This window comes from Diabrotica virgifera, chromosome 9 (assembly GCF_917563875.1).
Source record: "Diabrotica virgifera virgifera chromosome 9, PGI_DIABVI_V3a".
In the NCBI taxonomy this organism is placed as follows: Eukaryota; Metazoa; Arthropoda; class Insecta; order Coleoptera; family Chrysomelidae; genus Diabrotica; species Diabrotica virgifera.
This window is the reverse complement of record NC_065451.1, coordinates 51,657,970-51,671,285: the sequence shown is the minus strand read 5'-3', so window position 1 is coordinate 51,671,285 and position 13,316 is coordinate 51,657,970. Positions and strand designations below refer to the sequence as shown.

General features: G+C 31.2%; 1 protein-coding gene across 1 annotated transcript in view; it reads right to left on the bottom strand.

Moving 5' to 3' along the window:
- Nucleotides 1–6,572, bottom strand: part of LOC114327195 (ATP-binding cassette sub-family C member 4) — a 167,827-nt gene extending 161,255 nt beyond the window's left edge. The window contains exon 1 of the mRNA XM_028275725.2: nt 6,259–6,572. The gene's annotated coding sequence lies outside the window, so the exon portion shown is untranslated. The remainder of the gene's footprint in view (nt 1–6,258) is intronic.
- Between the last annotated feature and the right edge of the window lie 6,744 nt (nt 6,573–13,316).

Here is a 13,316-nt window from a genome sequence, read left to right as displayed (position 1 = left end):
TGGCTCCCCTACTACAATGTTTTATGACATCTCCCTAATTTATCGTATCTCCTTTCAATTTATTCTGACACCCTCCATTTTTTTCTGATTCCTTTAAGTTTTTCTAGCGCCCTCCAATTTTATCTTATACCCTTAATTTTTTCTGACTCTTATTTTTTATTTTATAACTCGAGAAGGTCTGGGTTGATTTGGCTACTTTTGATTTTGAAGTATTTAAAAAGTCTAAGGAAGAAATTTTTACAATATCCCAGCAGATATCAAATTTTAATATTTTTAATAATTGAAAAGTGTAGAAGGAAGTTTTTTAAATAAAATTAATTTAAAATTATTCAATTTGAAAATGGCTCTTGTTTTTTTTTTCACGTCCTTCAAATGCATTCTAGGCATTTCGGTCGCGTTTCGGAACTTTTGAAAAGCACTTTCACATTTAGTAGATATGTAAATCCGTACGACACTACGATTTTATACCCTATTCCACGAACATACGTCTATTTTGGTTTACCTCAACAACGAATATTTTACTGTGCAAATTATGAAGAACGAAAGTAAATTGCAAAATACATTGTTGTTTATTGGAACAATTATTAGAGCCATTTACTTTCGCACTTCTTATATTGCACACTAAAATATGCGTTGTCGCGATAATCCAAGACAGTCGTATATTCGTGGAATAGCCCATACAGTATCACAGTATAGTAATGAAGGTGTAAACTATTTTTTCTACGAGCGTGCAAAAACGTCTACTTTCGCGCACGCGATTTAGTTTAGAAAGTTTTACTTTTCCGCACGCGTTTTACTTTTCGGCACTACTTTTCCGCACTGCATTTAGATATTTTATTATGGCCTTAAAATATTTATAATACATGCAATAAACTAATATTTAGATATTATTTACTATTTTATTTCAAATAAATCTTATTGTGTTCCTGTTTTAATGAAATTAACGCGACAATTTGATGAAATAAAATTATTTTGACATAATATTCGAAAGTCAAATCAGTAGACAATAACAGTGGTTTTGAGTCATGCTAACCAATTATGCTGAAAGTTTGGTTTTGACAACCTTGTAAAGAATTAATTTGTGTATGTACTTTCATATTAATTCAATTAATTGATTAAGATTTGGTCATTTTTTAAAGACTCGTAGAAAAAATATTGTTCCTAACTCTTGCAGAAAGTCTCTTTTCCGCACTCGACTGCTTGCCGAACTCCCGCTTCGCGTCGTTCGGCAAACTGCAGTCGCGTGCGGAAAAGCATGACTTTCTGCACTTGTTAGGAAAATAGCTATAGTGGCTGCAGCTATAGAATAAGGGCAGATATTAACCCCAGTTATCTGTGAGAAAATCATTAATTTCACGTAAAAATCTTATACAGGTTTTTAAAGGATCTGTAAGTTAAACTGCTCGTCAAAGTTAGGGATATATAAAATTCTGCTGAATTTTCATAGTAAATTTTTTCGTGAAAAGATTAACGGGTTTCGCTAATTTTTTTTATTATTTTAGATTTTTCTTTAGTATTTACACAGTTATGCAAAGGTTTACTCAAACTTTTTTTTGTACTTATACCGGGTGGAAGAAAAGAAATGTTTTTCTTATGTTAAATTTGAGACGCCCTGTAGGGAGGATGAGGTACAAATGTGAGTATACATCGAAATCGTATTGTAGTCTTATGTGTTGCGAACATTTTGTTTTTGAATGTCCCTGATATCTTTAAAAACAAAAAAAAATAGACGGTTTTGTATTTTAACATGTGTTTTAACCGAAACAAAAGTTCGAGACACCTTGTAGGGAGAAAAAGGTACAAAGGTGAGTATACCTCGATATTATGTTGTAGTCTCATATTTTGTGAATATTTTATTTTTTCAATTTCTCTAATATCTTCAATAACAAAGAAACTAGACGGTATTACTCTTTAATATGTGTTTCAACTGACGACATGCATCACGTCACACATGTACAACATAGAAACACATTATATTAAAGAGTAATACCGTCTAGTTTCATTGTTATTAAAGATATCAGAGAAATTAAAAAAATTAAATATTCACAAAATACGAGACTACAACGTTTTATCGAGGTATACTCACCTTTGTGCCTTTTTCTCCCTACAAGGAGTCTCAAACTTTTGTTTCGGTTAAAACACATGTTAAATTACAACACCGTCTATTTTTTTTTGTTTCTAAAGATATCAGGGACATTCAAACAACAACATGTTCACAAAACATAAGACACATATTCAAATTGAATAATTTTAAATTAATTTTATTTAAAAAAGTTCCTTCTACAATTTTCAATTATTAAAAATATTAAAATTTGATATCTGATGGGATATTGTAAAAATTTCTTCCTTAGACTTTTTAAATACTTCAAAATTAAAAGTAGCCAAATCAATCCAGTCCTTCTCGAGTTATAAAATAAAAAATAAGAGTCAGAAAAAATTAAGGGTATAAGATAAAATTGGAGGGCGCTAGAAAAACTTGAAGGAATCAGAAAAAAATGGAGGGTGTCAGAATAAATTGAAAGGAGATACGATACATTAGGGGGATGTCATAAAACATTGTAGTAGGGGAGCGAAGTATGCTAAATGTGCAGTCACTCGAGCGCTTTGTGGACATATCGGGTTGTGAAGAGTAGGTCCTTAAACCAAAAAAAGTTAAGTAAAGTTTTCCATTTTAGTGGGCGCTTGCCATTTTTTAATTTAATTTTCCATTTCCATGTTGGAATTTTCCAATAAAAGTTGCTTATTTTTACGCAAAGAATCCAAATCTGGAGTAAAAATTTGGGGCTCCTATTTAAGATTTTAAAGTAACCCCCACCCCACCTCCGTGGGTGGTCGTGTTTGGTACAGTTCAATAGATTATTCAAAAATATGGATTAAGTGTATTTTGCAGTTTTTCGATCTAATGATTATTTCGCGAAATATCGCGGGATTTGTATTTAAAATTTTAAATTTACCCCCACCCCTCTCCGTGGGGGTCATGTTTGCTATCAGTCGATAGATTTTTGAAAAATATTGAACACGTATTTTTTAGTTTTTCGATCTAACGTTGATTTCGCGAATTATTCGCTTTTTTTGTAAAACTTTTTAACTCACCCATTTCCTTACGCCCCGCTCAAATCGTCAGATTTTTAAAATATATACTTTTTTGCATGTCCTTAACTTACCTTATCTTAATCTGAAAATTTCGAGTATTTTTAAGGATAGATTTTTTTTCGGGCCCCCTTAACGAACCCCCCTGTGTTAAGAGCCAATATATGGTAGAGGTACATCTGCAGGGCACCGGGTTTCTCCCCATATGATAATCTGACGCGCTCGAGTAACTGCAAAAATCCCCGCTTGGGCTCCCCTACCACTGAGTGCAGTGATTGTAGAAGGCAATTGAGTGTATTACTCGTCGCATGGTAACGGTCAAAATTACTAATAGTCGATATATTATAAAGGTCAACTATTCAATGGCCGCAGGCCGCAGCTGTATGCAGCGGAGCTTCTCCTATAGGTGCACGGAGATTAAGAAAAGCTGACTTTCTGAATTAAAATAAGGTTTCTGAGAAATATTAGAAAAATTTTATTACAGTAAAACCTGTCAATAACGGTCACTAAAAATGACAGAACTATTGGCCGATATAAAAAGGTAGCCGCAATACCAGGTTTTGTAGTCCACAAATTTTGGTTTGGGGAACTTTGAAACTGGCCGGCTAGTTCAGGTTTCCGGTTTTGACAGATGGCCGTTAACACAGGTTTTACTGTACTTAAAGTTTCTTTCTAAAATCTAAATCTAAGATTTCTTTCATATCTTTCTTATCACGACTGAGTTGTGTGTATGCTTTATCAGCCAGTTCATCTAGAATAAAAAACATTAATTTATGTATACTTTACATAATTTTCTAGCAATTTTAAATTTCGTCTAGTTCAAGTATCTATTATTATCTAAGTGGTTGTTACTATTACATAATTATCAGATTACACGAATTTAATGAAATATTTCAAAAATAATGTAATCTGATAAGATTTTGTAATCTTCGACACTTATTTTATTTTAATCTTAGGTACTTAATCCAAATTCGCTACATCAAATTATAAACTCATATAATATACAGCGTGTTTACTTAAGTTGGACACACACGGGAAACTTTTTTATTATTAATTTTACGAAAATAGTTAGTCTTCATAAAAAGTTCTGCATGATCCAAATACAACAATCAGATATGAAATTTTGTCACTGTTATTTATACGAGGTATGCCGAAAAAATAGGAATTTCGCTCAAGAGTAGGTAAAGTAGTTTATAAATAAACCTACCTTTATTTTTCAGAATATTGAATATAATTGTTATTATGAAAAGTTGTTTGGAAAAATGAAATGACATCCTTCTAATTGAAAAAAAAAATGAAAATATTTCTCAAATTACGGATATCTAGCATCATTTTCAGTTATTACAAATATAACTCTTTTATTATAAATTCTACGAAAAAAGTTATTTTTCATAAAAAGTGTTGCATGCTCTAAAACTTGAGATTCAACCATCACATATCAAATTTTATCAATTTTATACGAGGTATGCCAAAAAATATGAGTTTCTCTCAAGGATAAAGTACCTACCTTTATTTTTCAATTTTATTTCAATACTGAGAATTGTTATTATGAATAGCTGTTAAAATTAAATTAAAAAAAAAATTAAATTAACTATCAATAAGAATAAGTTGTAGATAATTTAGAGTAATATATAATGTAGATACTTAGAATAAGTAAGTAAGTAACAGTTTCACGGTTATTAACTTAAAATAATAATTTTGTTTCGCAATTCTATATTTTCACCTATATCCTTTTCGTAGGGTATTGCGAAAATTTTAAAGAACTATACTAAATTTACAATCAAGATGCAGTAGAAATAAACAAACCATGACACGTTAAATGCTACTAGGAGCACTTCCGAATCATAATTTACAATGTATTTTATATTCTTGTTTGACATGAGAAATTAAAGACTATATTTATATTTAAAATTCAAATTGAAATAAAAATTTTCATATTTCTCAACCACGAGCATATAAATTTTGAACACCCTGTATAAGACAAAATTTGTAAAAATAGGTATAGCTAGTTTTTAAGAAAGTGTTTTCGCAGAAGTGTGTACTATCCCCATGAACAATGCATTTTAAGTAAGCAATTAGGATGCTGGTTTAAGAAAGTGTTCTTTGAACTGTTTATCAAAACCACGGACAATATGATAGGTCATTAAGTTTTTCAAGATATGCGGGTAGGTAATTCATTAGTCGCGCGGTACATAATTACTCACGCACTATGTGTTTATAGCTTTGTTTAACAATAAAAAAATTAATTTTTAGCAATGCAAATAATCAAAGCCGGTATAATTTGACATGAACTTTCAAATGCGTTAAGCAGAATTGCTATTTTACTTTTTATTCAAAAGTTATTCTATAACCTATATTGCCTAATGGATAAAGCAACCCTGATGGGCGCCTGTAATAATTCGTTAGTAAATTATTATTTTGTTTTAAATAATCACAAAGTTGTTCTTTTTTATTCATCTAACAAATTCCTATCTAAAAGTACTATTTACTCGTGTGCTCAAACGCGTCAAATGTCCACAACCAATTTTCAACCTTACCTCATAGATAAAAAAGTTAATTTTTAATTAAATATTTGCGTAGGTTGTTCTGACGACGTGAGTACCTGTTGGCTCCCGACATAATTTAATATTGCACGGTTTCCATCTGGTTTTGTGTTTACATTATAAGCGTACCTAATACCCTCTAATACCCTATGTACCTACTAGTACTAGGTAGGTACCTACTCGACTATTCCATTTTGACTGCGCGTCTATCAAAGGGCGCCAGGGCATCGATTGCACACGGGCGCTACATGGGCTAGAGACGCCTGTGGCGTTAATACACTTATTTTGATATGTTTATGCACGTTTGGATGCATTTTATGCACTTTAAAATTTAACTGTGCATTTCTACCCATTAATTTACTATAGACTTTTCCCTGACATCATACAGAACAAAATGTAAAAAGTTGTAAGTTTCTAGGTGCTATATTTAAAAATCGATTTGTTTTTCATAAATACCCTGGTCTAATGTTTCTAATAATCATTTGGAGTTGCATTAATTTGCGTTTGTGTTTCGATTTCCCAAAATACTTGACCTCCTAAGCATTCGCACATGCTCACTCTGTTATTTACAGTCACGTCACTATTAGATAAAATCAATGAATACATAACCAAGTAAAATACTCACATAAAATAAGTAGGTAAACAGCTGACCACTCTTTCCTGACACAACTCTTTCCACAGATCACTTACAAGTTCAATGTCATTTGTAAAATTATTCCGAAACACAGTTTTTGATAACTTTTAGGGCAAATTATATCACGACAGTGTTTTGCGTTCGTTTGTATCTTTGGTAAAAACGCGAAAGAGATAATAAAACAATAGTATTCAAGTATCTATGTGCTGAAACTGTAACTAACTCACAATGACGTAGTAAAAATACTTTCAGTTTTATATTTTTTATCGTTACACGTTAGTTGATGTACGATAAATGTTTGGTATTGAATTAAAATGATTAAATCGTAATTTAGCGATTATATTTATATAAGTGAATACAGGATGATAAAATTGTTGATTTTTAGATTTCTGCGTGCTTAACTTTTAGTTTTAACAATTGGCAATTAGTCTTTTTATTTGTAAACATTCATATCTGATATCTACACAATTATTATGTTTAATGCAATTGTAGTGTTAGTGTAGGTACCATACAAGCAATTTTGTTATACAATAACTAGATTACTTAATGTAACCAAACATTATGTTTAACTCTACACATTTTATATACCTATCTGTAATCATCATTATCATTCTTTTTGCCATTATCTCTATGTGGGGTCGGCTTCCCTAGTTGCATTTCCCCATAAGTGTCTATCTTGGGTCATATCAACATCAATCCCCTTTACCTACATGTCCTGCTTAAGTGTCTCTCTCCCCCAGGTCTTCTTTGGTCTTTCTCTCTTACTTCTTCCAGGAACCCGTAGTTCAGCAATTCTTCGTAATACCGTCTCAACGTTGAACATGACCAAACCATTTTAACCTATGCTCCTTCATTTTGTCATCAGTTGGTGCCAACTGCCATCCCTAGACTTCTTCTAATATAATCATTCTTAATTGTATGCTATTTTATAGAATTTTCCCTTCAACTTCATTGGATTTGTTCTGTCACACAACATACCACTTAATTCCTTCCACTTCATCCAACGAAACCCTAATTCTACTGCATGCATCTCTATCTATTTTCCCATTACTCTATAACACCGATTTCACAATAATTTCACCATCCAAAGATACCATTTTATTTGTAGTAACTCCATCTTTAAACGAACATTTCAAATACTCTGTATGTGACCTACTAAGTTTTAAACCTTTTTCCTCAAGAGCTTATATCCACTGTTCCAGTTTTTTTTTCTTAGACGCCTTTACTATTTCCCACCAACACCACATCATGAGCATACATTAAGCACCAGGGAATGTTACCTTGTAGCTTCGCTGTTATCTGGTCCAAAACTAATGAGAATACGGACTAAGCACAAAGCCTTGGTGCAATCCTACTTTCACATGAAATGTATCAGTCTCTCCCACATCACTAACGCTAGTTGTTACTTACTCCTTCATATATCTCTCGCAATCTTTACATACTCGCCGGTAGTTCCTTTCTTATTAAGTGAACCTTTTCAGCCCATCACAGAATCTCTCAAGGAATTCTATCATATGCTTTCTCAAGATCAATGAATACCATATGAACGTTTGTTTCTTTATTTCTGTATTTTTTCATCAACTGGCTTATAGTGAAAATTGCATCTGTTGTTGATCTGCCCTGCATAAAGCCATATTTTCATGGTATGACTGTGTGACTAAGTAGTTTTATGGTCCTGTAGTTTGTGCATTTGTTGTATATCTGCCTTGTTTTTATAAACAGGTACTAGTATACCACGGGCGCCTATATAAAATTTTGGGGGGGGGGCAGACGTGAAGATGTTGCACATTATATTTTGTATAATATAAAAATGCATACCATTTTTATTCAATTGCAATGCGAAGGCAAAACAATCTTACTTTTCAATTAGAATACGGAGTGCAGTCCAGTCCCTTGAACGTAAGGAACGTAAGCACTGTTCTCCATATTTTAACTGATTCGTATCGAGAGGTTTTCCCACCCATTGCAACTAAAGTGATGATAGTAGGTGGCTAGCGCCATCTGGCATTGAAAGACTAAGTAGTTTTCAATCCTAATAGTAAATTATTAATATTGAAAATATTAAAAATATTACTAAAAGATTTTTAAATTGAAAACTTATTGGTACACTTTCGTGGTGACACCTCCAAGACTTCTACAATTTGCAAGTCAAATGGATGCTGCAGTGAAGACGAGAGAGAAGGAATTCTACACTATGCAATTCACATCCCCCGTCTGCAGCTGGTAAAGTTCCAACGGAAAGTTCCAACGTAAAGTTCCGTTGGAACTTTATCAGCTGCAAACGGGGGATGTGAATTGCATAGTGTAGAATTCCTTCCCTCTCGTCTTCACTGCAGCATCCATTTGACTTGCAAATTGTAGAAGTCTTGGAGGTGTCACCAGGAAAGTGTAACAATAAGTTTTCAATTTAAAAATATTTTAGTAATATTTTTAATATTTTCAATATTAATAATTTACTATTAGGATTGAAAACTACTTCGTCTTCGTCTATATTTTGTATACTTTGGATAACCATATATAATTTAAAGCACCCGAAAAGTCAGGGGAGCAACCCCCGGCCCATGGGCATGTAGTGTATACTGCTTCTCCATTCTTCTGGCATTTGTTCAACTTCCATAATTCTATTAAATAAATCTGTTAGCCAAAATACTCCTGTCTCTCCTAATGCTCTCCACGCTTCCCCAGGAATATCATGTGGTCCAACTCGACGCTTGAAAGGGAAAATGTATAATACGCCACTTTTTGTAAAAAAGACTTTATATACCATTAGTACATTCAGTGAATTTTTCTACGTATGTATACAGGGGATTTAGGCTGTTTGAACTACTTTTTTGGCGTATTAAACATTTTATTTTTGGGATGGTTTTGAAAGCAGCCATGTCTTATGCGCCAAATTTTAATACAAAAATATGTTATCAGTCGTATAATACACCCACCACGTTTGATTCTAGCAACTAAGTTAATTTTACTTTCAGGTATTAGAGCCTAAGGGATACGAAACGAGCCGCCTAGCGGCGAGTTTTGTATGGAGTACGAGCTTCATAATGATAATTAAATGCAAGATGTATACACGATTTTTTCTATGATCACTCACAACAAAAAATATATTCAAATTTATTAATTTTGTAACGCAAACAAATTAAGTAATTTATCAGTTTGTTTACATATTGAGAATTGTCACAGCCATCAAAGTATGTATTTGAGTCGCCATTGGTCACTGCGCGAGTGCCACCTTCATCGCTAATGTTATACCGCCATTCTATTGGTTACAAATCTGTATCGTAATGAAAATCTGTATCATAATGAAGTTCATTATGATGCAGGTGGTGAAATAGTAATTGATATACCAGGTGTCCACTTATATTTTCCCCCATTTTTACTGCCTATAACTTTTAAACGGCTCAAGAAGAAATATGCGGTTTTTGCTGAAATTTTTTATTTTAGTAAAAGTTTTGTTTGAATGTACCCTTGCAATATCATAATGAATATTCAAATCTACGTAGAGGTAATACTGTAAATGATGTCCTTCCAGAGACTGAAGAAGATTGAGTTCAACTTTAATATTGCTGATGTGTTTTTTATTGTTTTTTGTCATGAACCTCACTTGTTTTTTCGTAGAAATAAAGTATTTTCTAGTAACTTGAACTATTTCTTTTTGTTTTTTAATGTAAAATGTCTAGAATATCTAATAATTATGCAATAAATATAATAAAATCACTGGCGACGCGTGACTTTTTCTAAAGTGTTACCAAAACCAGATGTAAAAAAAAATCCTATTTAAAAAAATATTTTGAACCTCCCACGTATAAGTTTTTGTTTTCAATCCTGTGGGATAAAATTAAACAAATCACTATTACTCTGGGCTAATTAGCAAAATTCATGGAAAAGTTATTTACCAGCAATTTTATTGCTGGAATCGAATTATAAGATCCTATATATTAATAATATAGGTATGCAAAGTCCGCAGATAGTGTGCTACTTTTTTAATAAACAAAATGGCGCCGAAAAATCGTATTTTTTTCAATTATTGCTCTATAACTCCGAAGATTTTAACTTTACAACTAGAACACCTTAATAAAAATTCGCCACAATTAAATTCTGCATAGAGATGAGTTTTTCACGATTTGCTCCGACGAAAATTTTCCTCGGAAAATGCGGGTTTTCCTAACAAAAACTCTAATTTTCAAATAAAGTTTTAGGTAAGTAATTATTAATCAATAATTAAATAACTTAGTGACATCAAAGCTTTCTTGGTATAGATTGTAATTCCAGAAGCCGGTGAAAATTAAACGAATATTTTAGCAACAATTCAATTGTTAATTAACAAATTACGATCGCAATAATAACCAAAATAATCATGATACATTGATCAAACTTATAAAGATTATAAAGATGAGATGCTTATATAATATTTTATCGACAAAATATAAATTTTTCTTTTTTTTGCATAATGTTTAAATATTGAAAAAAAAATAGTTATAATACGCTGGTCTAATTAGTAAAGTACAAAGAAAGGTAATTTACCAGCAATTTTATTGCTGGAATCGAATTATAAGATCCTATACCGGGTGGTGAATCGGAAAACGGGCCATAGGAAACTCAATGTAAAATTCTAAACTGTTGAATTCCTGCTTCCCTAATTATGTTACATCAAAAGTCATGAGAAGTTATTTGTAGAGGATTGAAATCTGTATTAAAAACAGAAGTTACAATTGTTCTACGATTTAAACACATTCCAAAATTTTGAAAAATATAATGTATTTACCGCAGTAGGTATGTGTGGGTATGTTAGGCCACACGTTACTATTTAACTGACAGTGAGCACATTATTGACTGAAGAAAATATCTTTATTATTAATATTTTCTCCTTAACTAAGGGTATCTTATCAACTTTATTGTGTTTTAAACAAAAAATGATAAAATAATTATAAAAATTGACAGTTCTAATTGTTAATATAATAAATTCATTGTCAACAAATGCAATCTTATACACATTATTGTATTGTGTGTGGCCTAGCTTTGGCGTATTACTCTGAAAATTGTATTATATTTTTACAAAATTTTGAATAATTATTGTTCATAGAACTATTAACAGTTGTTTTCAATAGAGAATTCAATTCTCTACAAATAGTTTCTGATGACTTTTGATGTAAAATAATTAGGGAAGCAGGAATTTAACAGCTTAGAATTTTACATTGAGTTTCCTATGGCCCGCTTTCCAATTCACCACCCGGTATATTATTAATATAGGTATTCAAAGTCCGCATATAGTGTGCTACTTTTTTTATAAACAAAATGGCGCCGACAATTCGTATTTTTTTCAATTATTGCTCTATAACTCCGAAGATTTTAACTTTACACCAAAAACACTCAAATAAAAATTCACCCCAATTTAATTCTGCATAGAGGCATGTTTTTCCCGATTTGCTCCGACGAAAATTTTCCTCGGAAAATGTAGGTTTTCCCAACAAAATCTCGAATTTTCAAATAAATTTTTTGGGCCAGTAATTATTTATCAATAATTATATAGCTTGGTGAAATAAAAGCTTTCTTGTTATAGATTATAAATTCAGAAGCCGGTAAAAATGAAACGAATATTTTAGCAACAATTCAATTGTTAATTAACAATTTACAGTCGCAATAACAACCAAAATAATCATGAGACATTGATCAAACTTAGAAAGATTATAAAGGTGTGATTCCTATTTAATATTTTGTCGACAAAATATAAATTTTTCATTTTTTTGCATAATCTTTAAATGTTTAAAAAAATTGTTATAAACAAATTAACATTTCTCAGAAATTGTTTATTACATTCTAATTTAAAAAAATACTTAAAATGCGTATTTCATAGGTCTTGAAAATGAATGCTTTAAAAAAAATTTCCAACCATTTGCAAAAAAGTTATGAAGCAGCAAAGTAAATATACGAAATCTCCGTTGTTTATAATTTGTTTTAATTGTTTCAAAGCTTAAAAGTGAGTCTATGGTACAACCTAGTTACTCACAAAGAATGTCAAAAATTAGTGCAATGGTTATATTTTAATCAAAGATTAAAAATACTTTTTTTTGTAATTTTTAGCGCAAACGTAGGCCTGATACAAAGTCGGAGCTAAAATGTTCACTCGAAGCGACTGACACGCAGCATGCATTATTTATTAAAAGTGTACATCACGCGGCTGGTCGTCGCTCAGAGTGAAAATTTTAGCTACAGTACTGTGTTACTCTACTTTCGCGCGTGTAAATTACAAAAAAATATATTTATAATCTTTAATTAATATATAACCATTAAACTGAGAATCGATATTTTTTTGTAAATAATTAGCTTGTACTTTAAACTCACTTCTACGCTTTGAAAGAATTAAAAAATATATAAACACAGTAGTAATCGTATGTTTATTTTGCTGTTTCATAACTTTTTTACAAATGGTTGCAAAAAAGTTTTAAAGCATTCATTTTAAAGATATTTAAAATGCGCATTTTAGCTATTTTTTTAAATTATAATATAATAAAAACTTTCTGAGAAACGTTAATTTGTTTATAACTATTTTTTTTAAACATTTAAAGATTATGCAAAAAAATAAAAAATTCATATTTTGTCGACAAAATATTAAATAGACATCTCATCTTTATAAGATTTCAAAGCTTGATCAGTGTATCATAATTATTTTGGTTTTTATTGCGACCGTAAATTATTAATTAACAATTGAATTGTTGCTAAAATATTCGTTTAATTTTCATCAGCTTCTGGAACTATAATCTAAACCAAAAAGGCTTTTAAGTCACCAAATTATTTAATTATTGGTAGATAATTACTTATCTAAAACTTTATTTGAAAATTAAAGATTTTGTTGGGAAAACCCGCATTTTCCGAGGAAAATTTTCGTCGGAGCAGATCGGGAAAAACGCGCCTCTACGCGAGTATTTTTGTTGTAAAGTTAAAATATTCGGAGTTATAGAGCAATAATGGAAAAAAAAACACGATTTTCGTGCGCCATTTTGTTTATAAAAAAAGTAGCACACTATCTGAGGACTTTGCATACATATATT